Source organism: Aotus nancymaae, unplaced genomic scaffold (assembly GCF_030222135.1).
Source record: "Aotus nancymaae isolate 86718 unplaced genomic scaffold, 86718_ANA_hifiasm-v0.15.2.pri h1tg000062l, whole genome shotgun sequence".
In the NCBI taxonomy this organism is placed as follows: Eukaryota; Metazoa; Chordata; class Mammalia; order Primates; family Aotidae; genus Aotus; species Aotus nancymaae.
In genome coordinates, this window is record NW_026988476.1 from 17,962,455 (window position 1) to 17,989,882 (window position 27,428).

Below are 27,428 nucleotides of genomic sequence, written 5' to 3' on the forward strand. Positions count from 1 at the left end.
ATGGGAGAAATTCATCCCCATGATCCAATCACCTCTCACCAGGCTCCTCCTCCAACACTGGGAATCATAATTCTACATGAGGTTAGGGTGGGAACACAAATACAAATCACATCAAAGAGTAAATAAAAGAGAATAGAGCTTGCAAGATTTGAGTGATGCTATAAAATGATATAGTTGGATATAAAATTAAAACATAACATGAAACACAGTAGTTGGAGCTCAAGAAGCTGAAGGAAAAATGCAACAGAAAAAAATGATTTAAATATATAATAGCAAATGTTTTTTTCAAAATTGGTATTACATCAATTCACAAGTTAAGCACAATGTGTATGCTGAAACTGTGCATGGACATATCATAGTGAAACTGCTGAGAAACAAAGGAAAAGAGGAAATAGTGAAAACTGGTGGAGAAAAAAAGACGTTACAATCTTTAAGGTAGAATAACCTTAAGAGAATTGCTATTTCTTACCAGAAATGACTGAAACCAAAAGATGTTAGAATGAAATCTTTACACTGTTGGGAAAAAATTATGCATAAAAATTTCTATAGTCAAAGACAATAATCTTTTAAAGTAAAGATATGTCTAGATAAACAAAAGCTCCAAAAATTTGTCTGTAGCAATGCATTAACAAGAAAGACTAAAATAAGTTCTTTAGGCTATGGAAAGTGAATATCCATTAATTAACCTAGTACACATAAACCTAGAACATCAGAAAGAACAAATATGTAAGTAAATATAAAGAACATATTTACAAAAAAATTTCTTAATATTTACATCTATGTTCATGACTATATTAATATTTATATCTATGTCTTTAAATATCTTTAAGATACTATTGACTGTTTAAAGCAATATAACAATGAACTGAGATATCCTGTGACATTTGTAGAATTAAATATGTGATGACAGCACGAAAATCATGAAGGTAGTAATTCAAGTTACATTTTTGTAATATTCTTATTGTTTATAAAGTAGTACATTATTTTAGAAGCTAGATTGTTATAAATTAAAGATACATAAGAAAAACGACAAAATAAATAACACAAAGAAGTATGACTAAAAATGAAGAGGAGATAAAATGAAATACTAAAAATATCAATTCACTCTAGAGATGAAAAACAAATATCAATGTAGTAGACTTAAACACAAACATACTAATTATTACATTAAAAGTAAATGTCATTTGGTTCATCTAGAAAGTTTACTCACACAAAGTGGAAGTTCAAGATGAATAACAAACACGAGGGTCATTAGGAATAGCAGGAAAGCCTTTCTATTGCCAACGTATTAATACTGGTAAAACTACAAAGAGAAGGAAAACAGATTGTATAAAAAGAGCTTTAGGTTGTAAAGTATATTTTTTATCACCTTGTAATAAGGATGTATGCTAATAGCATGACTTATTGTTGATGATATTAACTTCACCAGACCAAAGTAGTGTTGAACAACATTTTCAACTGTAAAGGCATTCTCCTCTCTTCCATAATGTATTTTTTTAAAACAAGTCACTATTTGCCACAACCCACACTCAAGAGAGAGTGTCTTGGTCTATTTGGACCACTATAACAAAATATCATGAACTGAGTGGCTTAAAAATAACAAAAATATATTTCTCGCAGTTCTGGAGTCTTAGATCTCTTAAGTTCAAGGTATTGGCAGATTCAATGTCTGCTGAGGGTCCACTTTCTGTTTCATAAATGGTGCCTTCTTGCTGTGTCCTTAGAAAGGGGTGAGGCAGCTCTCTCACTGTAACCTCTGCCTCCACATTCAAGCGATTCTTTTGCCTCAGCCTCCTGAATAGCTGGGATTACAATGACCTGCCACCACATCTGGCTAATATTTTGTATTTTTAGTAGTGATGGGGTTTCACCATGATGGCCAGGTTTGTCTCGAACTCCTGAGCTCACATGATCCTCCTGCCTCAGCCTCACAGAGTGCTATGATTACAGGGTGAGCCACTGAGTCTGGCCTAGCAGAATTTCAAGTATACAATACAGTTTGTTAACTCTAGTCTCCATGCTGTACATTAGATCCCCAGAACTTATTCATCTTATAACTGAAAGTTTATGCGCTTTCATCAATGTGTCTCCATTTGCTAACCCCCAGCCCATTGTCCATTAGCAACCAGTATTCTAATCTGTTTCCATGAGTTGGATTTTTATAAATTTCACATGTAAGTAAGATTGCATTGGTATTTATCTTTCTGTGTCTGGCTTTTTCACTTAGCATAATGCATCCAGATTTATTTATATTGTTGTAAACGGCAGGATTTCTTCTTTTCTATGGCTGAATAGTATTCCATTGTGTATATGTACTACATTTTCTTTATTTATTCATCTGTTGATAGCATTCAAGTTGTTTTCATATCTTGGCTACTGTAAATAATCCTGCAATGAATATGAGAGTGCAGATATTTCTTTGAGTTGCTGATTTTATTTACTTCAAATATATAGCCAGAAATGATAGTTCTATTTTTAATTTTTTGAGGATCCTGCAAACTGTTCTTTGTAGTGGTTGTACCAATCTACATTCCTACCAGTAGCGTACTAGGTTCTCTTTTCTCCACACCCTCACCAATGCTTGTTATTTCTTGTCTTTTTGATAGCAGTTGTACTCTAGGCTCATCTTGTCTATTCCCTGCTCATCTCTAGATTAGTCCATTTATCCAAGGAACCTTGATTTATTTTATCGGAGAATGGTTTTAGAAACCCAAAGATCTGGTAGTTCAGTGGGTCAGTTTTCCTGGTGTGTTGTCACTTCTAGGCCTTCAACTGACAGAATTAGAGAATATATATGTGTGTACTAACTCATGTTTATGAAAATACCTATAATCATTTATCTACTTATATATTTGTAGCTGTATTAAGCTAAACATAAGTTCATACAGCTGTCTCTAATTCTCAGCCTTTACCAAGTGGTTCATTCTAGTTCCCCTCTACTTGCCTATCTGAAACTGCTCTCCCCAGTAGGAATAAACCTGCCTCACAGCATTCACCATTTATTTCTACATATTCAACCCTATTCTACATATACATCTTTTTCAGAATAGTTAAAGCAGGCCTCTGTGAAAAACAACTAGAGTATAGTGTTTATGTACCGTTCCTTTTGTTTCTAGTCTTACAGTTTCCAATCAAAATACCCTTTTCCAAAACTACTTATCAGCTAGTTTTCTGCCCACCCTTTTCAGTGAGGATTTTCCATAAATTTGTGATACAGCTAAATCCTTTTCTCACCATGTTCATTGCATACAATACATTCTACTGGTTAATTCTTTTAATTTGCATAAATTAGGCTTAATCTTTTTGTTGTAAATGTTTATGGGTTTCGACAAACACATAGCATTTTATATCCACCACTACACTATAATACTGATTAGTTCCATTGAACTGAAACATCTTAGTGCCTCTCCTAGTCAAATACTCTCCCTTCCCCATTTTAAAATATCCTGATGTGTCTTTCAACCCAACAGTTTTCCCTTCTCCAACATGTCATACAAATGGACTTCAACATGTAGACTTTCAGCCTGACTTCTTATGCATAGCAACATGCACTTAAAGTTCATCTAAGTAGCTCCATGAGTTAGTAGCTTGTTAATGTTTATCACTGAATAATATTCCATTATATGGATGTACCATTGTTTGTTTATCTATTCATCTACTAAAGGTTATTATTTCAACATTGCTTGAAATGTTTTGGTGGCTATGAATAAAACTGCTAAAAACATTCCTCTGCATGTATTTTTCAGACATATATTTTCACATCAATTGTGCAAACATTCAGGAACATGCTTGATACATTGGATGATAAATCTAAGTTATATTTAGTAAGATACTGTCAAACTACCTTGCAAACTGCCGTTTGGTATTCCCACCAGTGATGAATCAGAGTTCCTGCTACTCTGAATCTTTGACAGGTTTTGGAATTGTCAGTGAAGAGTCTATTTAGATCTTTTGCCTTTTAATTAATTAAGTACAAGTTTTTCTTTTCAGATATATAATTTGCAATGCATATTCACATGGAATTATTTATTGCATTTTCTTAGTAATATAATACTGAGAAATGACGTTCAAAATCTCAATTGCAATTGGGAAATAAACGTTATTTTCAACAAATGGTGTTGAAAAAACTACATATGTATAGATATATACATACATATATACATATTCATATATATAAACTCTTGACTTACATACCACATTTGAAAATTAATAGAATATGAATAATAGACCTCACATAAGAGCTAAAAGTAAAAGCCTTCTGTGGACAAAAACAGATTATCTTCATGACATTATTTGTAAAGATTCAGAAAGTATCACTGGACATTCTGCTATGTAAATCAAATATTACATTATTTTGTAAAACAGAAACAGGAAGAGAAACCCTGAGAGGCCCTTCTGTAACAATATATTCTAAAAGACGTAATTTCTCTAAAGAAATGCTCAAAATACAATTGTAAGAAATGGTTTATAAATAAACACGAAGCCATTTATTAAAATAAAATATAAATACTGGTTTGAAAATGTATAATTACAATATATAAAAGTGTGCACTAAAATGCAATATTTAAAGTAGTAATTTAATTAAAATGTGATCTCTGAAGATACATATAAAAAATTTTAGGCCGGGCGCGGTGGCTCAAGCCTGTAATCCCAGCACTTTGGGAGGCCGAGGCGGGTGGATCACGAGGTCAAGAGATCGAGACCATCCTGGTCAACATGGTGAAACCCCGTCTCTACTAAAAATACAAAAAATTAGCTGGGCATGGTGGCGTGTGCCTGTAATCCCAGCTACTCAGGAGGCTGAGGCAGGAGAATTGCCTGAACCCAGGAGGCGGAGGTTGCGGTGAGCCGAGATCGCGCCATTGCACTCCAGCCTGGGTAACAAGAGCGAAACTCCATCTCAAAAAAAAATTTTATAAGTGAATAGAATTCATTTCTGACAGAATCTGAGGAACTATTACATGTCTAAAGTACTAGTAAAGCAAAAGAATGTTAAATTAAGGTTTTATTAACATTAAGAAAATTAGGAATAAAAAATTATTGAAATTAAATGAGATGCAGAGAATTATCAGAAAAATAGAGGATATTTAAGTAATTTTATCTGCATATACAAAATTAAAAAGAAAATAACAATGTTTCTAAAGTTGTAACATTTTCAAATATTAAGTGAAGTCAAACACAATAAATTAAATAATCAAAAAGGAAATCAAAACATATTCCAGAATCTACTATGTAAAGGCTTTGACTTGGTGTACTCTGAATGACAAAAGGCATAAAATATATCTCTGGTATCAAAAAGCTCAGATCCTAACTGAAAAGATAAAAGACACTCATGAAAGAAAGGTTTTGTAAGCAGCACATGACCAGTACTCCATGATTTGTGTGCACAAGTGCTACTGGAAATAAGATCAATCTTTTTGAACTATGGTATTTATTAGTTAGAAACAAATAGAAATAATAACAAATCTATAAGTTCACGGATTTCTTTTTCCTTTATCTTCCTTCAGTTTAGGAGTAAATCTTACTATAGTAGCGATCTTGATTTGTTATCAGTCAAAGGTAGGGCAGAGACTGCCAAACTGTAGCCCTGATACAAATCCAGGGAGCAGCATCTATGTCCAAATATTTACTCTGAAACATGGCAATGAACTGTGTTCTTAGGATCCATTCCAACAAAGCAATCTAGGAAATCAGGTAGCCAGAAAAGTCAAAATTTGTCTCACTGCACAGAAATATTTTTCTTAGAGAAGACAATGGAAATATAGGCTTTGTTTATCATAGAAATAGCTGATATATTCTTATTATGAATTAATTTTATTCTTTTCCATTTGCAATAGACATGGAATATACACTAGAATAGAAGACAGGAGAACTGTGTTATAACGTTAACTCTTTCATCAACAAGTTGTTGGAATTTCTGAAAGTCACTTAACCTCTATAAGACAGTTTATTTTCCTAAACAAATAGAAAGTAAAAATCTTAGATTGTTGTAACTAAAATTTAGATAAGACAAACAAATGAAAGCAAGTATATATTCAGAATATCCAGAATATATAAAAATATTCATTGACAAGAATTTTATTTGGGTGATTTTGTGATATTATGCATTATCATCTTGTTTGTTCTATCTGTAAAACAACCAATATTGTCCTTGTTTCTATTTCTTCTCAATGGTTTAGTAACAAACATCAAAGTGGATTAGTAACTTGAAGTATTTATATATATAAATTCAGTGATAAATAATATAGTGTTGAAAGAGCAAGTTGGTTTTTATCTTAGAACTTACTTTCTGCTGTAAACAGAGTGAAATCTATGCCTTGGCAGTTTCTATTCAACCATAATAAATATATATGCAATGCTATTTTATTAAAATGATCTTCAATATATCTTCTATCTCAATAATATCTATTTGTAAATGCTATTGATATTGGTAATATAGTTTCCATTAAAGAATTAAGAATCCTGTACTTGGGACCAAGTTATTAGGGAAGGATAATATTTTAATTTCTTCTAATTCTTACTGTACCATATTAAAATTTTTGATTTTGTGGAGATAACATCTTCAATCAAAAATAGTGTTTCTATTTGTGATAATCTTAGTCCTTATGCAGATACAAATATCGTGAGCTGATATTTGCTGAAGAGAGATGCATTTCTATAAATCATATCAAGAATGTTGTTTAGGATCACACTATAATAAGGTTAGCTACATCATTAGCAGAATTATCTTTAAATACAGAGAATTTGTTGTTTTTTAAAAAAGGTGCAGCATGTATCTTTCATTTGATATAAAAATGCAGACAAATATCCTAAGCAAACCTCACAATAACAGAATAAAAGTGGATAATAAACTTCATTTTGCTACGCAGGTCAGTTGTATCCATGTATGTAAAATCTGAGTTGAATATTTTTGGCTTGAAATGCCCAATCTCCAATTTTCATACATTACACTAAGTCACCATAAGTTAAAACCTGAATTTGCAAGTCCAATGACTCTATGATCCTGCCAGCAGTGAACAATGCTGATTAAGGAGCCATATGTCATTTAGCGATTATTTCAACACAATTACATTTCAAATTGTAATGTAACAAAAGAAGGATTTTCATAAAAATATATTTTTGGATACTATTTTATTTTCTAGACAAATGCCCATTTATTTTTTTTTCCTCCAAAATCCCATGGAACATGTCAATATGTAAATAAGTCATTAGCCAAAGGGAAGGGAAATAAATAAATCCCTGTACTCAGCCCTAGTAAGATTTCAGATGGGCTCCTACTAATAAGCATATGAAAATGATAGATCTATTTCCTACCTCCTCCAGGGAATTTCTATCTGACCTAGTTGCAATGCTACAGAGTTGAGTATGTTTTCTACATACAAGTCTTGAAAAAATGTTAAGGGAAATTTGGGAAGCTTTGTGACTTCTAAACGTATTAAAAGAGAAGTGAAATAACAGGTTGAAGTGAGTCAAACAAAATAAAACATTGGTTTTATAAAATCGGAAAAAAAAGAAAGTAAAACTTTTCTCAGTGGTTATATTCATATATAATAATTTCAATATAATGTGGACATATATATGCTTATGTGTGTGTGTGTGTGTGTGTGTGTGTGTGTTGGGTTTTTTTCAGAATTAAAAAGCAACTGGAAGATTTAAAAAAACAGACTAAAACCAGAAAAATATATAGTTCCAGAGTACCCTGCAGCTAAGGCCACTTGCAATCAAGGCCCTTCTTAAAATGACAGACAGCAGGTGAGCACTGTGAGATAGAGCAAGCCAATGGAGTGTAGCCTCCTCGGACCAGACAATGTACAAGTGATTGCCTTTTCAGAATGTTTCAGAACTGTATTCCACTACAATCACCCAACACAGCCCAGGGTGGTGTGAGGTTCTGTTGACAAAACTGTGTGATGTTAAGTTCCTTCAACATAGAACACATTTTCAAGAGAGGACACACTGTCATCTAGAACCCACATGCTTTTATAGTTAACAAAAAAATAAATAAATAAAAAGGAAAAGAAAGAAGAAACAGGACTTTTGTGACCCTTCCCTTTCAAAGACCCCATTTGAAATATGAGAAATGTTCTGTGGAAGTGAAATAAGACCATTTAGAATAATGCAATTTAAATAGCTTTGTAGGAAAAAGAGAGCACATTTGTCCTTTATAGAGTATATGATATGGATCACTGAAAATTTAATGTTAAAAATTGAAATATCAAGGGAGGAAGAAAAAAGTGAGTTGGACAGGTCCAGTTTGTTGTAAAGTAGGTCTGAGGAGGAGCTGGACTGAAGAGCAAGCTCAATGGCAAGCAATGAGAGAAGTATGTTAGGAAAAAAAGGAAAAACAATTAGAGACTAAATTCATTACTCGTGAGTTCTACAGCTACCTCTCATTTTTCCACCATCACTCCTTCTTGCCCCAACACTCATTCCTGAAGTCTGGAGTATTACTGCTTAGCTTGCTTGAGATTCTGTGTTCATGCTGAAGGATGAAAGAAAATTTTGGTCAATTTATCCAATCAATGTTAAAGTTACATGCAAAGGAAAATATTGAAGAATTTGTTACAAAATTATAAAACTACATTTTTTGAATCCTACTATGGACTAGATATAGGTATTAAGCTCAAAACCTAAATTATTATTAATTTTTATAAAAATATTTGCTAGGCCAAGTGTGGTGGCTCAGGCCTGTAATCTCAGAACTTTGGGAGACTGAGGCAGGTGGATCACGAGGCCAAGAGATTGAGACCATCCTGGCCAACATGGCGAAACCTCATCTCTACTAAAAATACAAAAAACTAGCTGGCCATGGTGGTGTGTGCCTGTAGTATCAGCTACTGAGGAGGCTGAGGCAAGAGAACTGCTTTAACCAGGGAAGTGAAGGTTGCAGTGAACCAAGATCATGCCACTGCACTCCAGCCTGGCAACAGAGTGAGACTCCATCTCAAAAAGAAAAAAAGAATTGATAAAATTTAATATTAAATCACAGATAGGTTATAATCTGGTTAAAAACATAGATATGAATTATATAAAAATGAATATTAGAATAATTTTTCAAACTGTTAAGAGAAGAAAATAGAAAAAGAAAGGAGTAGAACAATGATTCTTCACAACATATACACTATGAGTTATAGAATGATATCATTGGAGAAGGCAAGTTAATAATATTGGGAACAGATTTGATATTTCTGTTTTCCAGATAAAGTGTGGTTTCAGATACCTCAGTAACTAGTGCATACTCACAGGGCCAATAAATGATAAGTATTTGAATTCATACTTCCCTGACTCCAAAATTTATTATTTTGTCTCTAAATAATAAAAGCTATTTATGACAGACAGCCAATATCATACTGAATGGGCAAAAATTGGAAGCATTCCCTTTGAAATCTGGCACTAGACAAGAATGCCCTCTCTCACCACTCCTATTCAATATAGTATTGGACGTTCTAGCCAGAGAAATCAGGCAAGAAAAAGAAATAAAGCATATTCAAATAGGAAAGGAGGAAGTCAAATTGTCTCTATTTGCAGATGACATGATTGTATATCTAGAAGACCCCATTGTCTCAGCCCAAAATCTCCTGGAACTGATAAGCAACTTCGGTAAAGTCTCAGGATACAAAATCAATGTGCAAAAATCACAAGCATTCCTATACACCAATAACAGACTTAAAGAAACCCAAAGTCCACTGTATCATTCTTATGCATTTGCACCTCATAGCTTAGCTCCCACTTATAAGTGAGAACATACAAGGTTTGTTTTTTCATTCTGGAGTTACTTCAGTGAGAATAATGGTCTCCAGCCAAAGCCTGGTTGCTGCAAATGCCATTATTTCATTCATATTTATGGGTGAATAGCATTCCATGGGGGATATATATATATATATATATCTCACATTTTCTTTATCCACATATTGATTGATGGCCATTTGGGCTGGTTTCATATTTTTGCAATTGAAAATTGTGCTGCTATAAAGATGTGTGTGCAAGTGTCTTTTTCATATGATGATTTATTTTCCTCTGGGTAGATACCCAGTAGTGGAATTTCTGGATTAAATGGTAGATCTACTTTGAATTCTTTAAAGAATCTCCAATCCACAATGTTTTCCATAATGGTTGTACTACTTTACATTCCAACCAGCAGTGTAAGTGTTCCCTTTTCACCAAATCCACACTAATATCTATTATTTTATGATTTTTTAAAATTATGGCCATTCTTTTGGGAGTAAGGTAGTATAGCATTGTGGTTTTGATTTGCATTTCCCTGATCATTAGTGATGTTGAGCATATTTTAATGTGTTTTTTGGCCATTTATACACCTCCTTTGAAAATTGTCTATTCATGTCCTTAGTCCACTTTTCGATGGGATTATTATTATTTTTTTTCTTGCTGATTTATTTGAGTTGCTTATAGATTCTGGATATTAGTTATTTGTTGAACGCATAGTTTGTGAAGATTTTCTCCCACACTGAGGGTTGTCTGTTTACTCTGGTGTTTATTTGTCTTGTGGTGTAGAAGCTTTTTAGGTTAAGTCCCATATATTTATCTTTATTTTTGCTGCATTTGCTTTTGGGTTCTTGATCTTAAAGTCTTTGCCTAAGCCAATGTCTAGAATAATTTTTCTGATGTTATCTCTAGAATTTTTGTTTCAGGTCTCAGATTTAAGTTTTTGAGCCATATTGAGTTGATTTTTGTATAAGAGAAGGTGAGAATCCAGTTTCATTCTTCTACATGTGGCTTGCCAATTATCCCAGCACCATTTGTTGAATAGTGTGTCCTTCCCCCACTTTGTGTTTTTGTTTGATTTGCTGAAGATCACTTGCCTGTGAATATTTGGATTTCTGGGTTCTCTAGCTTGTTCCATTGGTCTATGTGCCTATTTTTATACCAGTACCACGCTATTTTAGTGTCTATAGGTTTATAGTATAGTTTGAAATTGGGTAATGTGATGCCTTGAGATTTGTCCTTTTTGCTTAGTTTTGCTTTGGTTATGTAGGCAGTTTATTAGTTCCATATGAATTTTAGATTTGTTTTTTCTAGTTCTGTGAAGAATGATGACGGCATTTTGGTGAAAATTGCATTAAATTTGTAGACTGCTTTTGGCAGTACAGTCATTTTCACAATATTGATTCTACCCATCCATGAGCATGAAATGTGTTTCCATTTGTTTGTGTCATCTATGATTTATTTCAGCAGTGTTTTGTAGTTTTCCTTGTAGAATTATTTCGCCTCCTTGGTTAAGGATATTCCTAAGTATTTTATTTTATTTTCCTTATTTCATTTTATTTTTACAGCTATTGTAAAAGTGGCCGAGTTCTTGATTTGATTCTCAGCTTGCTCACTGTTGGTGTATAGCGGTGCTCCTGATTTGTGTATATTGATTTTTCACTCTGAAACTTTACTGAATTCATTTATCAGATCTAGGAGCTTTTTTGATGAGTTTTTGGGGTTTTCTAAGTATACAATCATACCATGGGTAAACAGCAACAGTTTGTCTTCCTCTTTACCAATTTGGATGTCCTTTCTTTTTTTTCTCTTGTCTTATTAGTCTGACCATTGCTTCCAGGACTAAGTTGAAAGAAAGTGGTATAAACTTGGGCATCCTTGTCTTGTTTCAGTTCTCAGGGGGAATGCTTTCAACTTTCCACCATTCAGTGTAATGTTGGCTGTGAGTTTTTCATAGATAGCTTTTATTACCTTAAAGTATGTCCCTTTTAGGTGGATTTTGTTGAGGGTTTTAATCATAAAAGGATGTCAGATTTTTTCATATGCTTTTTCTGGATTTATTGAGATAATCATGTGACTTTTGTCTTAAATTATGTTTATGTGGCATATCACATTTATTGACTTGCATATGTTAAACTATTCTTGCATTCCTGGTATGAAAGCCACTTGATCATGGGGGCAGAGATAGTACTTAACATAATTTTGATTTTCCTAAATTTATTGAGACTTGTTTTGTGGCCTATCATATGATTTACCTTGGAGAATGTCCCATGTGCTGATGAATAGATTGTTCTGCAAATCTCTGTTGCATCCATATTTTTCTAGGGTATAGTTTAAGTCCACTGTTTAGTTCTTTTTTCATTTTTTGTAGCAATTGCCATTCACAGTTGCTACAAAGAGAATATAATACCTAGGAATACAACTAACAAAGTTCTTTCTTTTATTTGTTTAATTCTATTGTTGAAACTTTCCAGTGTATTTTCATGTCTCTTAGTGTTTCTCTCATTTCCAGAAACTGTGATTATTTTTTTATTTATGCTATCTATTTCTCTGGAGTTTTTTTTCATCTATATGCTGTATTATTTTTTAAATTCCTTTAACTCGGTTTTCACCTTTCTCTGGTACCTCCTTGAATAGCTTAATAATCAAACTTCTGAATCCTTTTTTTTTTTTCTTGAAAATAAGAGATTTCTTATTGGTTTGGATCTATTGCTCATTATCTACTGTGATCCCTTTGGGGTGTTAAAGAATCTTGTTTTGTTATATTACTAGAATTATTTTTCTGGTTTCTTCTCATTTGAGTGCACTATGTCAGAGGAAAGATTGAGGACTCAGGGGCTGCTGTTCAGATTCTTTTGTCCCAAAGGGTGATCCCTTGATATGGTGCTCTCCTCCTTTCCCTAGAGATGGGGCTTCCTGAGAGCCAGACTGCAATGATAGTTATGACTCTTCTGAGTCTAGCCACCCAGTGAAGCCAACAGGCTCCAGGCTGCTACTAGGGAGTGTCTGCAAAGACTCCTGTGATGTGATTTGTCTTCAGGTCTCTCAACTGTGAATACAGCCTCTTCTGCAGTGGCGGTAGCAGGGAAGTGATTTGGACTCTGTGATAGTTATGACTCTTCTGAGTCTAGCCACCCAGTGAAGCCAACAGGCTCCAGGCTGCTACTAGGGAGTGTCTGCAAAGACTCCTGTGATGTGATTTGTCTTCAGGTCTCTCAACTGTGAATACAACCTCTTCTGCAGTGGCGGTAGCAGGGAAGTGATTTGGACTCTGTGAAGGTCCCTGGTTTTAGTTTCATTTAGCATGCTGGTTTTCTCAAATGCTAGTTGTGCAGGCAGTGATGTTGTCATGTGGGCAGACTTCAGGACCTCAGGTTAGCCAGGATATTACATGTGGTAGAATTAGCTGTTACTTTCTCCTTTCTTGGAGCAGGGTGTTCTTTTATGAGTTGCTGTAATGGCTTGAGTTGGTTAGCTACCAGCCAGGAGGTGGTGCTTTCAAGAGAGCATAAGCTGCAGTAGTAAAGTGGGGATACAAGCTTGCACTAAGGTCACCTGGATAAGTATTTTGGTTTCTCAGGTAATGGATAGGGCCATGGAACTACCTCCCACGAGACTATGTCATTTGTCATTGGCTACCAGAATGGGCAGAGAAAGTCTGCCAGGAGGGGACAGGGTTAGATGTGTTTGAGCTCAGACTCTTCATGGATGTGGCTGAAAGAAATGGAGGTGTGGTTTCAGGCCAATGGGGTTATGTTCCCAGGGGGATTATTGTTGCCTCTCCTGAATCATACAGGTCACCAGAAAAGTGGTGGGAACACCAGCAATGACAGGCCTCACCTAGCTCCCATGCCCCCAGCAAGGTCAATTTCACTCCCTTCATGCTTCATCAACAGCACTCAGTTTATATCCAGGCGTCTAGCTGAGATCTTGCTCCAGTCTACATACCTTCCCACTGAGAAAGCAAGTAGAACTTTCTTTGAAGACTTACCTCTTCCAGCCTGCCATGGCTTTTCTGCTCTTATCTGCACTTCCTGTTCACCCCCCTGCCACCTAACCCTGGATTCTGCCCAGGAAAATTCACACTTGGGCAAAATTATTACAAAGTTCATCTGAAAGTTTCCTTCCCTCTTTCATCCTTCCCCAATTCCACTGGTATCCCACCCCTAGTACCCCATGAGATAAAGTCAAAAATGGCTTCCCAGGAGACTGGGAGTGCCTATGGGGCTCTCTATTGTTCCTCTACTTTTATACTTTGGTTAGCTCTCTAAATTCATTTCAGCTCTAGGTAAGGTTAAATCCTTCTCCCATGATCTGAATTTTCAGGTTTCCCAGTGAGGATGTGTGTTCAGAGTGGAACTTTCCCCCTCTCACACTTTGGGCATTCAGTTTTTTGGCTGTCTAACAAAGTTTGCAGCAGCAAAGTTGTTTCTTTCAAACTGAAAATTTTTTCAGTTTTCCTGGTATGTTTCTATGATAGTTTCATGGAGCAAATGTTTACAATGTGAGCTTGTCTAAGCAAACAAACAAGCAAAATAAAAACTCATAAAAACTCTACACTATAACTTTGCTTCCCCATTCTTGAACATTTTCTTGTTTCTATTTATGTCTTATTGTACTGTATATGTCTTGAAAAGTTGCTGTCATTATCTTTGATTGGTTCATCTTTTAAAATTTATACTTGAGTAGTTTACACACAATAATTATGGTATTATAATATTTTGTGGGGTTTTGTTTACTCACAAATACCAGTGAGTTTTGTACCTTTAGATGATATATTATTGATCATTAACATCCTGTTCTGATTGTAGAAATCTCTTCAGCATTTCTTATAGGACAGGTCTGGTGTTGATGAAATCCTCAGCTTTTGTTTGTCTGGGAAAATATTTCTTTTTCATGTTTGAAGAATATTTTCAGCAGATACACTATTCTAGGGTAAGGATGTTTTTTGGTTTTCATTCAAATATGTTATGCTGCTCTATTCTGCCTTATAAGGTTTCCACTGAGAAGTCTGCTGCCAGAAATATTGGAGCTCTGTTGGATGTTATCTGTTTCTTTCTCTTCCTTTTACAGTCTTTTCTTTATCAGTTACCTTTGGGAGATTAATTATTAAATGTCTTGAGGTAGTCTCCTTTGAGTGAAATCTGCTTGGTGTTCTGTAACTTCCTTGTATTTGAATACTGATATCTTTTGCTAAGTTTGGAATATTCTCTGTTACTATTCCTTTGAATGAACTTCTACTATTTCTCTCTTTAACTCTTATTTAAGGCCAATAACTTAGACTTGCTCTTTTGAGGCTATTTTCTAGATCCTCTAAGTATGCTCCATTATTTTTTATTCTTTTTTCTTTTGTGTGTATTTTCAAATGGCCTGTCTTCAAGCTTACTGATTCTTTCTTCTGCTTGATCCATTCTGCTTTTAAGAGACTGATACATTCTTCAGTATGTCACTTTCATTTTTCAACTCCAGAATTTCTGCTTGATCTTTTTAATCATTTTACTCTTTTTTAAAAAATTTATCTAATAGGATTCTGAATTCCCTCTCTGTGTTATCTTGAATTTCTTCGAGTTTTCTCAAAACACCTATTTTGAGTTCTTGATCTGAGAGGTCACATATATCTGCTTCTCTGGGATTGGTCTTTGGTGGCTTATTTATTTCATTTGGTAGGGTTATGTTTTCCTGGAGCAGCTGTTCACTGGTATCTGAGCATTGAAGAGTTAGGTATTTATTTTAGTCTTAACAGCCTGAGCTGGGTGCACTTGCTCTTTTTGGGAAGGCTTTCCAGGTATTTGAAGGGACTTGGGTGTTGTGATCTAAGCTATATCTGCATTAGGGGGCACACTAAGTTGAGTACTGCTGTGGTTCTTGTATACTCATAGATGTACTCCCTTGATGGTGTTGGATAATATCCAGAAGAATTCTCTTGATTACCAGAGACTCTTGTCCTCTTCCCTTACTTTCTCCCAAATAAATGGAATATCTCTCTCTGTGTGTGCTGAGCTCCCTGGGGTTAGGTGACATAAGTAAGCCTGTGACCACCACCAGGGGGACTGTGCTGAGTCAGACTTGATGTCAGCAAAGCACTGGGTCTCACCCAAAGCCCACAGTAACTACTACTTGGCTATTGCTTCTGTTTGCTCAAGGCCCCAGGGGTCTACAATTATCAGGCGGTGAATTCAACCATCCTTGTTTCCTTCCCTTCAGGTTGGCAACTCTCCTCAGGCAGATCCAGGGATACTGTCCAAGAACCAGGGACTGGAGTCAACAACTTTAAAATTCTACCAGATGCTCTATTCTCCTGCTGCTAATCTGGCTCTCACGCCATGAGAAAAAAGTCCTTCTATTCTTCTCACCCTTTTCCACAAGCAGAGGAGCCTCTCCCTGTGGCTACCACCATTACAGGCTCACATAGAAGGGCTCTCTGTTGGTTTGTGGTTAATGCGCCTAGGCCTGAGACTCATTTTTTGGGTAGTGGGCTCCCTTTTGGCCCAGCAGGCCCAGAAATGCCATCCAAGAACCAGTGCTTGGAATTGGGGACCCTAAAAGTGCACTTGATGCTCAATCCAACTGTGGTTGAGCTAGTACCTGAAGCCATCACAATCTAGAGTCTCATCTAAAGCCCATGATGAGTGCTACCTGGGTATTGCTGCTGGTTATTCAGGCCCAAGTGCTCTTTAGTCAGTGGGAGATAAAATCTCCCAATATTTTCTTCTTCTCTTCTAGGATGTGGGTTCCCTTCTGGCCCAGGTGTGTCTAGAAATGTTGTCCAGAAGCTAGGGCCTAGAATGGGACCCTCACAGCTCTGCCCAGTGCCCTATCCTACTGTAGCTGAGCTGGTATCCAAAATGCAAAACAAATCCTCTTTATTCTTCCCTCTCCTTTCCTCACACAGAAGGAAGGGGTAACTTTTGGGGCTGTTAGCTGTGCTTCCTGGGATTGGGGAATGAATGGCACAAGCACTCCCTTATTCACCCCAGCTTGTGTCTCACTAAGTCACATGTCCCTTATGTGCACTGGATTTGAGCCCAATACGGCACTCTGGTGTGCCTAAGAATTGTAGTCATGTGGTCTAGACTGTCCATCACATTTATTTAGGAACCCAGAGGCCTTTAACCCCCCACTGATCAGGCTTGCCACAACTCAAATTCTGATCACTGGGATGAGCAATTTCCCTCTGGCTAGGGCTGGTCTAATTGTTCCCACTATAGGCTTGCATCAGCTGAGTTCTGCCCAGTTTTCCTTTCCACTGTGTTAAATTAGCATTGAGGTCAATGCAAAGTTCAACAATTGCTGTGCTCTCCCTCACTCAAACATACAACTTCTTTGTCTGTGCCACTGGCTGCTACTAGGTGATGGGGGAAGGGTGGTGTTGGTGATTCAAGGCTGTCTTCCTACCTCTTCGGTGCCTCCTTTTAAGACATATGAAGTTAAAAACAGGTACTGAGGGCTCACCTGATTATCGGTTCTTATAAAGGTGATTTTTCTGTATAGATAGTTGTTAAAATGGGTGTTTCTGCAGAGGGAATGGTCAGTGGAGGCTTATGTTCAGTCATCTTGCTTCTCTGCTCCAGCCTCATTATTTTAATGCACATGTAGTTGTTTATTTCTGATAGTAAATATTTATATCTTTATAATTATTATTAATAAAATTGAGTTTTAAATTTTTTTAGTGAGATTAAACATTTCACGTTTGCTATTTAAGCACATTATACACTATAAGTCACTGTAATAAGGTGTACATTAACAAACAAAGGTATTAAGGTATTTCTGCTCCATAGAAATTAATGAAAACTACAGGGGACTTGAATATAAATATTGGAAATGACTTTGTAAAAGGTATTTTTGTGGAGGCTCCATCCTGAAATGTCTGTTTTCCTGTAAGTATTCCCTTATGAGCAGCTATTTGTTTACACCATAAATTGTTTTAAAATTCCTTTAGGTCATGTTTAATTATATGAAAACAAGTATCCCAATATAAATGTTTATAAATATAAAGTGAATTAGAATTTGAAGTTTTATACATTTTTTAAAGAATTTATTTCTTTTTTACAATGTGCATAACTTGTTATTTCTGGATTATTTTAGTTTCCTTACATTAGACTTCCATTTGAAATATCATTTTAATTCTCAAAATTTCTATATGGTCTCCACTCTGTATCATAATTGCAGGAGAATCCATATTCCTATTACAGAATTTGATATTTTATTTCATTTCTAAGGTCAGTGATCTGATCTTCTTTTTATTCTCTCCATTTTAACCATGCTATTTCCTTTGTATTTCTGTCAAAATAATGCAGTGCAATTTCACTTCCAAATTAATTAATTATCTCATCTCTAAAAATTATAGGTATTGCTTTTTTTCCTACAATTCCTACTTATTACTTACCTTCTTTTACCACAGCATCTCATAAAACATATACACAACATTAAATGTACAAGTATTTATTTATTTTAAGGTAGAAACTAATAGCAGCTGTTTTCAAGTTTTATCAGTAGTGGTCCTACAAGTTAATTTCTTAATACAAATCAAACATTTATGGGGCATCTACGAGTGAAAGAACCTTGTGTATGTGAAGAATCAACAAAAAGCAATGATTTGTTCCTATAACGTTCACATATTTAAATGGAAATTTAAAACATATCAATAATAAAAATGAAAAAGAGAGACACTTTTATGCAGTTTTCCCACTTAATATTTCTACGTTTATTTCTACTGTGCATTTGTGAGATCAGAAAATATTGTTTGTGGAGAAGAAAACACAAAAAGAGACAGCATGATAATGAAGATAACCAGGTATTTTGCAGACAATCTTAAACTCATATAGACGGCAAATATTTGGCTGTATGCCCAGGAAGAAAAAATTTCACTTTCTTCTTCCCCTTGTTCCACTGCTCATGAGTCTAGGTCTAGTTTTCTTTTCTTTTTTCTGAAACAGGGTCTCACTCTGTTGCAGACTAGAGTGCAGTGGCTTGATCTTGACACGCTGCAGTCTTGACCATCTGGGCTCAAGCAATCCTCCTGCCTCAGCCACCTGTGTAGCTGGCACTGCAGGTCTGTGCTGCCATAACAGGCTAATCTTTTTTTTTTTTTTTTTTTGGTAGAGACAGGGATCTCACTTTGTTGCCCAGGCTGGTTTCAAACTACCTGGCTCGAGTGATCCTCCAGTCTCCCCCTCCCAAAATTCTGGGATTACAGGCATGAGCCACTGTACCCGGCTAGGTTTAGTTTTTTAAAGTAAAAAAAAAAAAAGATGCCCAGGAAAATAATGTGGAGTATTTTAGGTACTGGGGAACCAACAGCAGAATCAGAGAAAGAATGTGCTTATTATTTTCCAGAGCTGGAAAATTACTCTTTGGTGGGAAATTCAATGGGAGATGACTAGAAACGAAGCTGTGAGAATAGGTGACTGTCCCAATTAATGACATAAAACTGTAAGAGAAACTATTTAAGTCTTCACAGGAACAAGTGCTTAAAAACCTAAGTTTATATCAAAGACTAATGAATAGCTGGTTGGGCTGAAACTGTCTCTTTAAAAGTGAGAATAAAGGCAAACACAAGTAAGACTGGGATAAAAGCCTGAGTGACCATAGAGAGATGATAAATAGCTTTCCAATCATCCCATCATAAATACTGCTTTTCAATGAGACTAATATAAGTGGAGTAGATGATTTATGGGTATTCCAAAGAAATTATGACTATGGAAAGCATCTTAGAAAAATAAAGTATTGAGAATTAAGATTCTAAAAAGAAGTAAATAGATTTATTCACACTGATAGTTCTGATGAGGATTCTGAAATGGATTTTATCGCTGTTCTAATTATAAAACCAGAAATATTCTTAGAATCCTCACATCATAGTACAACTCTTAAATTTACATGTTTAAGGAAAGTCAGTACTTTAACTCTTATATTTACCTGTTTAAGGAAAGTCAGTACTTTCAGTGTAAATATGAAACACAGTAGCATTGGCTTGTTTATTTCCAAAATCCATGTCATTGGTCTGCAAACTATAGCAAACATATCTTAGGGGAAATATGCATTTAACATTTATTCAATAACCAAAATGCTCAACATATTGAACAGCACATAATTTAAAATAGCAGTATGCTTCAATAGCCTTAAAAGTAACAGAATAATTGAGTATAATGACAATAAATAAAGGGAGCAGAGTATCAAAACAAACAAACAAAAAATAGATGCACTAAAAAACACTTCCAAAATTATTTTGACATTCTGGGAAAAAGGAACACTAAGTCATTATGGTATTTATTTCTCATTAACAAGGTGGCCTTTTAAAATGTAAAATTTGGAACACTCCATGCACATACAAGCTAAGGTGGAACGCAGGGTGACAGAATAAAAAGGCTTAACCAAACTTGACTTTGACTATGACTTTTGATAATGTCATTTAATCTGAGATTTGTTTCTTCATATTTAATAGCTTCTTGGGATTGTTATAAGGATTAAATGAGTATTTTAATATTTTGATAATATTAAATGCACACTAAGTCCTTCCTGCATTTGAAATAAGACACAAACATTGTATACAAAAGCAAGTCAATGATTCCTTTCAATTGTGTTTCAGAGGGCAAAGCTATGTAATTTTTTATTTAAAAAATATATCATGGTCACTATAACATTTACTAAATGACTGTATTTATATAAAGGATATGTAAAGATGAATATACATTATATGTTTAATGTAAAACTATGTATCTAGCAGTACAGAAACAGAAATTTCACGTCAGAAATATAAAAAAAAGATTAATTCTTGTGAACTTGCTAAGAAGCCCCCAAATATCATCTTTCTGTGATGAACCACTGGAAAGTCTCTTACAAAGGTTAAGTTTTTAATAATAGCTGCTTTTATGAAAGAGATTATGATATAGCTAAGATTACTGATTTAATATAAAAGGACACTGAATAGCAGATGAGAGGCAAATGTGGCATGAGTCTGCAATGGTTTTCAAATGGATAACAGAATTCACTATTTTATATCTGAGTCAGTATTCTCCCTGATGACAGAGCCACACCCCCACAGGTCATTTAGAAATGTATAGGAGGCATTTCTTTGATTGTTAAAATATTAGGGGAGGCTGCTGCATTAATAGATGAAGACCAAGAATATTAGACATCCTATAAACCATGGAGCTGTTGTGCAAAACAAACAAAATTTGACCATTTTTGAAGGTCAAATTTTGAAGGTCCTTCATTGCCATTTAAAATTATCTGAGCCTAGAAACTAACTTCATTATACATATAAGCAAAATATTTTCAGTTGTTGTGATATACACTGAAATTTCCTAGAATTCATCTATAAATCAAGGGAACATTTTACACTGTCTGGCTCAAATTTTGCTAAATGTTGTTCCATATTTTGGAAAATGATATTACAATGGCTAAGTTGCCTATGATATTTGAGTTGCCAATGTAACATACCTATGTATGTTGGCATTTATAATATTATATTTATGGAAATTTTAAATATAGGTATAAATTTAAAAATCTTTATTTTAAAATGTCAAATACAAAGAAAATGAATCAAGTATATTTAGCTGACTATTTAACATTGTTTTATAGCTTACCTAATAATTAAACAATTTCTCATATGATTAGTCTGCCAACATTTGTTTTGAGACAGGCTCTCACTGTGTCACCCAGACTGGAATCCAGTGGCATGATCATGGCTCAGTGCAGCCTCACCTTCTGGACTCAAGCCACTTGTCACCTCAGCCTCCTAAGTAGCTGCACTGCAGTTGCAGACCACTACGCCCAACTACATTTCTTTTTATTTTTTGTGGAGAGGAGGTTTCACCAGACTGATCTTGCACTGCTGGCCTCAACTGATCCTCCCACCTAAGCCTCCTATAGTGTAGGATTAAAACATGAGCCACCACAGAGCAACACATGAAACAATAAAATCATAAGATTGAATGTAAATTTTTCTAAGGAGAACACTGATGAAGTTATCAAGGATATAATATCATGTTTCTGGAATTTATAAGAAACGTTTGAAAACTGTGTTACTGTCATCAAACTATTTTAAATATTTCCTAATTAGAGAAATAAAGGTCTCATTATTTCTTACAGAATAGCACAATGCATTTTAAAATACATAAAGCCAAAATATTAGTGAATATTAATATTTCCAGCTGTATGAAACATTTTTTATCAGGAAGAAATTCAAATTTTAAAAATTTGTATTTCACTAAGCACTGAATTATAAGAAGGCTTGATGAAATTGTGAAAAATGTCAAAGATCATGACACTTGTATGAAAATGTTCAATGAACTTCAGCCAAGCACATTTTCACATAACAGATTAAAACATCCTCTATGAAAATGAATCAACGCTGCTTAAAAATAAGTAAGGTTGAAACAGATTAAAAAACATGAAAAACCACTGCTCAGCGAAATAAGGGAGGACACAAACAGATGGAGAAACATTCCATGCTCATGGTTAGGAAGAATCAATATCGTGAAAATGGCCATACTGCCCAGAGTAATTTACAGATTCGAGGCTATCCCCATCAAGCTACCAATGACCTTCTTCACAGAACTGGAAAAAACCACCTTAAACTTCATATGGAGCCAAAAAAGAGCCCATATAGGCAACACAATCCTAAGCAAAAAGAACAAAGTTGGAGGCATCACACTACCTGACTTCAAACTATACTACAAGGCTACAGTAATCAAAACAGCATGGTACTGGTACTCAAACAGAGATATAGACCAATGGAACAGAACAGAGGCCTCAGAGGCAATGACACACATCTACAATCATCTGATCTTTGACAAACCTGACAAAAACAAGCAATGGGGAAAGGATTCTCTGTTTAATAAATGGTGTTGGGAAAACTGCCTAGCCATGTGCAGAAAGCAGAAATGGGATCCCTTCCTGACACCTTACACTAAAATTAACTCCAGAAGGATTAAAGACTTAAACATAAGACCTAACACCATACAAACCCTAGAAGAAAACCTAGGCAAAACCATTCAGGATAGGCATAGGCAAGGACTTCATGACTAAAACACCAAAAGCATTGGCAACAAAAGCTAAAATAGACAAATGGGACCTAATTAAACTCCAGAGCTTCTGCACAGCAAAAGAAACAATCATTAGAGTGAATTGGCAACCAACAGAATGGGAAAATAATTTTTGCAATCTACCCATCTGACAAAGGGCTAATATCCAGAATCTGCAAAGAACTAAAACAGATTTACAAGAAAAAAACAAACAAGCCCCTTCAAAAGTGGGTGAAGGATATGAACAGACACTTTTCAAAAGAAGACCAAAGAAACATATGAAAAAATGCTCATCATCACTGGTCATTAGAGAAATGCAAATCAAAACCACATTGAGATACCATCTCACGCCAGTTAGAATGGCAATCATTAAAAAATCTGGAGACAACAGATGCTGGAGAGGATGTGGAGAAATAGGAACACTTTTACACTGTTGGTGGGAGTGTAAATTAGTTCAACCATTGTGGAAGACAGTGTGGCACTTCCTCAAGGACCTAGAAATATAATTCCATTTGACCCAGCAATCCCATTACTTGGTATATATACAAAGGATTATAAATCATTCTCTTATAAGGACACATGCACACGAATGTTCACTGCAGCACTATTTACAGTAGCAAAGACTTGGAACCAACCCAAATGCCCACCAATGATAGACTGGACAGGGAAAATGTGGCAGATATACACCATGGAATACTATGCAGCCATAAAAACGATGAATTTGTGTCCTTTGTAGGGACATGGATGAACCTGGAAACCATCATTCTCAGCAAACTGACACAAGAACAGAAAATCAAACACTGCATGTTCTCACTCATAGGTGGGTGTTGAACAATGAGAACACATGGACACAGGGAGGGTAGCATCACACACTGGGGTCTGTTGGGGGGTTAGGGGAGGGACGGTGGGGGGTGGGGAGTTGGGGAGGGATAACATGGGGAGAAATGTCAGATATAAGTGATGGGGAGGAAGGCAGCAAACCACATTGTCATGTATGTACCTATGCAACAATCTTGAATGTTCTTCACATGTACCCCAAAACCTAAAACACAATAAAATATATATAAAAAACATGAAAAAAATGTTACTTTCAAACGTTCTGAGTATAGACATAAAGAGACTGTCAATTTGCAAATCCCTTAAAAATATCTCATGGAAAAACATATTCACTTTCAAATACCACTATTTGGATATCAGCAATGATGGATCCACAAAGTGGATTTAGATTCAACTTCCATAGCTCTAAGTGCTTTAGCAATTCATTGCATTATTAAGCGACAATATGTAAGCAATAGGAATGTTAAAGAAATACTTCAAAATCAATGAGTATTGCATTCAGCATGTATAAGTCCATTCTCAGTCACTATGAAGAAATATCTGAGCCTGGATAATTTATAAAGAAGAGAGATTTAATTGATTCCCAGTTCTGGGGAGGCCTAAATCAACTTACAATCATAATGGAAGGGGAAGCAAACATGTCCTTCTTCACATGATGGTAGCAAGAAGAGTGGAACAAAAGGAGGGAAAAGCCCCTTACAAAACCATCTCATGATAACTCACTCACCGTCATGAGAACAGCGTGGAAGTAACCACCCCCATGATTCAATTGCATTAGTTTAAAATTGGAATTAAGATGGATTTTAATGTATATTTAGTTTTTTATTATATGAAATTATTTAAAAATTTTTTATTCATTAAATGAAAAATTAAGCCCCATAATTCAAATATCACAAAATGATATATCTCTCAGATATCTTTATATATTTGTATAGTTAAATGTTATCCTTTGTAAGCTGCTAGACAATAAGATCAATCTTAACAGTAACCAGAATTGTCATAAGATATTTAAGTAAACATATATTATTTAAAAGTAGCTTGAGCATCAAACATATTTACAGCTTTTATTTTTGCAGAAGTTAGATAAATGCAATTATATTGCTTTTCTTTGAATGGCTGCTAAAATGAGATAATGATTAATTTTTAAAATTTTTGGTTTAATTTACAAAACTGGACTGGGTAATTAATTCATTTGAAAGAGAGGAAGAACATTCTTAGCCAGAATTTTCTGAAAAATTTAATTGAGCTGAAAATCAATGTTTTCAGAAACCAAAGTACACTTTAATCAATCTAATTATGCAAGGTGTTGGATGATATTAATATTTACATACATTTCTTTGGAAGTAAGAAAATTAAATTGCTCTAGAATTTCCAAGAACATATTTGGTTGAAAGGCTGTCAGGGTTACAACTGAATTCTGGCAAAAGTAACATTACTGATGGGTCTGTGTAGCAGAGGAAAGATGAGATTCCTTTAACACACTTTAAGCAACTTCAATAGAACACATAAAATTCAGAATTCTCACTGAATTTCATGAATAAAGACTGTTTTAAAATTGTATATATATGCGCACACATATGTATGCAATTTAACTTTTTGTAACATGCATAAATCTAGGTTGCAGAAATCACATATTGAAATGATGCATCTCAGTTATAAAAATCACATATTGAAACAAATTGGAGAGATAATTTATTATTAATCAATTTTATACTGCTATTATGCTCAGAGGTCTAGCGCTTACTTTGTCAAGAGCAACACTGTGTTATGAAATTACAAATGTAAGTCACATTTATCATTTGAAATGTTTTAGTAGCCACATTACAAAAAGTAGAATGAATCAGGAAACAGTAATTTTAATTATAGATTATATTTAACACAGTGCATCTCCTAATTGTAATCCAAACCTGTAATTAATCAATGTAGACATTATTGAGATATTGTACACTTTCTTAGTTTTTAATATAAATCTAATTTTACTAAAATTAAATAACATTAAAAATTAGTAGCACTGACCACATTTTAAATGCTCCATAACCACACCAGGCTAGCAGTTATCATGTCAGACAATACTGAACTGTATTGTTATTTACTACTGTTATTAGGTATCTTACTAACAACTATTAATTAGCCTAATACAGTTTTTATTTTAGTATCTGGACACAACTCTCTTATTTTCCTGCACTTGTTATATTAAACTCCTTCTCTTATTTTCTAACTTACCTTAAGGTGAAGGAGGAAAACAGGGGCCCGGAGCCAGGCGGGGGTTTGCTGGAGCTGAGGCTAGGGCGCGCGGGCCCTGACCTCCACCTATGACCTCTCCCCTCACAGGCGACCGCGCGGAACGGGTTAGCAGCCAGCTCGCAGTCCGCAGAGCCCCCGCAGCCGCCTGCGCTGGCTCTTGTGAGGCTGCCGCCACCTCCGCCCTTGACGACGCGCTTCACGTTGCGGCCGGTGGGAGGCAGCTTGGGCGCCGGCACCAGTGCTGGTCGAGGTTCCGAACAGACCCCAGGTACTGCAACCTCCAGTACCGCAGGGGCCGCCGAGGTCGGTGCCTGCGGCTGCCTGCCCAACCCGGACACATTCGAGGAGTACCACCGGAAGTGCAAGGAACTGTTTCCCATTCAGATGGTAGCCCTCAGCACAATCCGGGAGTCCAACTACCACTTCGGGGTCACGTATTTGCGGACAAAGCAGCTGAGTCCCACAGAGGCGTTCCCTGTGCTGGTGGGTGACATGGACAACAGCGGAAGCCTTAATGCTCAGGGCATTCACTAGCTGGGCCCTGGCTTCAGGTCCAAGATGGTCATCCAGACTCAGCAGTCGAAGTTTGTGAACTGGCAGGTGGACGGGAAGTACCGGACTCTGACTTCACAGTGGTCGTCACCCTGGGGAATCCAGATGTTCTCGTGGGTTCAGGAATCCTCGTTACCTACTACCTACCTCCAGAGCATCACGCCTTGACTGGCTCTGAGCAGAGAGCTGGTCTACCACCCGCGGCCTGGGTAGGACGGCATTGTCATGTCTCTAGCTGGAAAATACACATTGAACATTTGGTTGGCAATGGTAACGTTGGGCCAGGAGGTCATGCTCGGGACATACTACCACAAAGCCAGTGACCAGCTGCAGGTGGGTGTGGAGTTGTAGGCCAGCACAAGGATGCAGGACACCAGTGTCTCCTTTAGGTACCAGCTGGACCTGCCCAAGGCCAACCTCCTCTTCAGAGGCTCTGTGGACAGCAACTGGATCGTGGGTGCCACCCTGGAGAAGAAGCTCCCGCCCTTGCCCCTGCCACTGGCCCGCCAAGCCTTCCTGAATCACCGCAAGAACAAGTTCCAGTGCAGCTTTGGCCTCACCATCCTCTGTGAGTTAGAATTTTGTGGTTCACCTATAAAGGCATTTAATAATCAGAATATTTCATTCTGGCCCCCGCCTTCCATGCCCTTCCTCCTTCAGATTCCACCTCCACCTCCCCTCCCTTCCCTCTTTCCTCGGGAGTCAGGGGCAGCGGGGACAGCAGAAAGGAGGGTCCCCGCCACCCCAGCAACTAAGGAGAGGATTCTGGAACTGAATGGCTCTTTGGGATTCTGAGTACTGAGGGCAGCGTGCCCAGGGGGGCTGAGGTCCCAGGAGGGATTCTGGGGTTGAAGGGCACGCAGGATTCTGACCACCAGGTGCAGAGGCAGCCAGATAACCTCAGGGAGAAGTGTCCTGGCTTCCTCATCCCCTAAAGGGCCTCGGTCTGCCCCAGGGGTCAGCGAGAGGAGCTTCCCCATCCCCTGTCAGTCCACCCTGCCCCTGTCCATTTCCCCATCTACTCCTCTGTATAAATTATGTTTATAA

The 27,428-nt window shown here is 36.2% G+C and overlaps 1 pseudogene; it reads left to right on the plus strand.

The window, feature by feature from the left end:
- Positions 1 to 27,176, plus strand: LOC105719912 (mitochondrial import receptor subunit TOM40 homolog; annotated as a pseudogene).
- Positions 27,177 to 27,428: the final 252 nt, after the last annotated feature.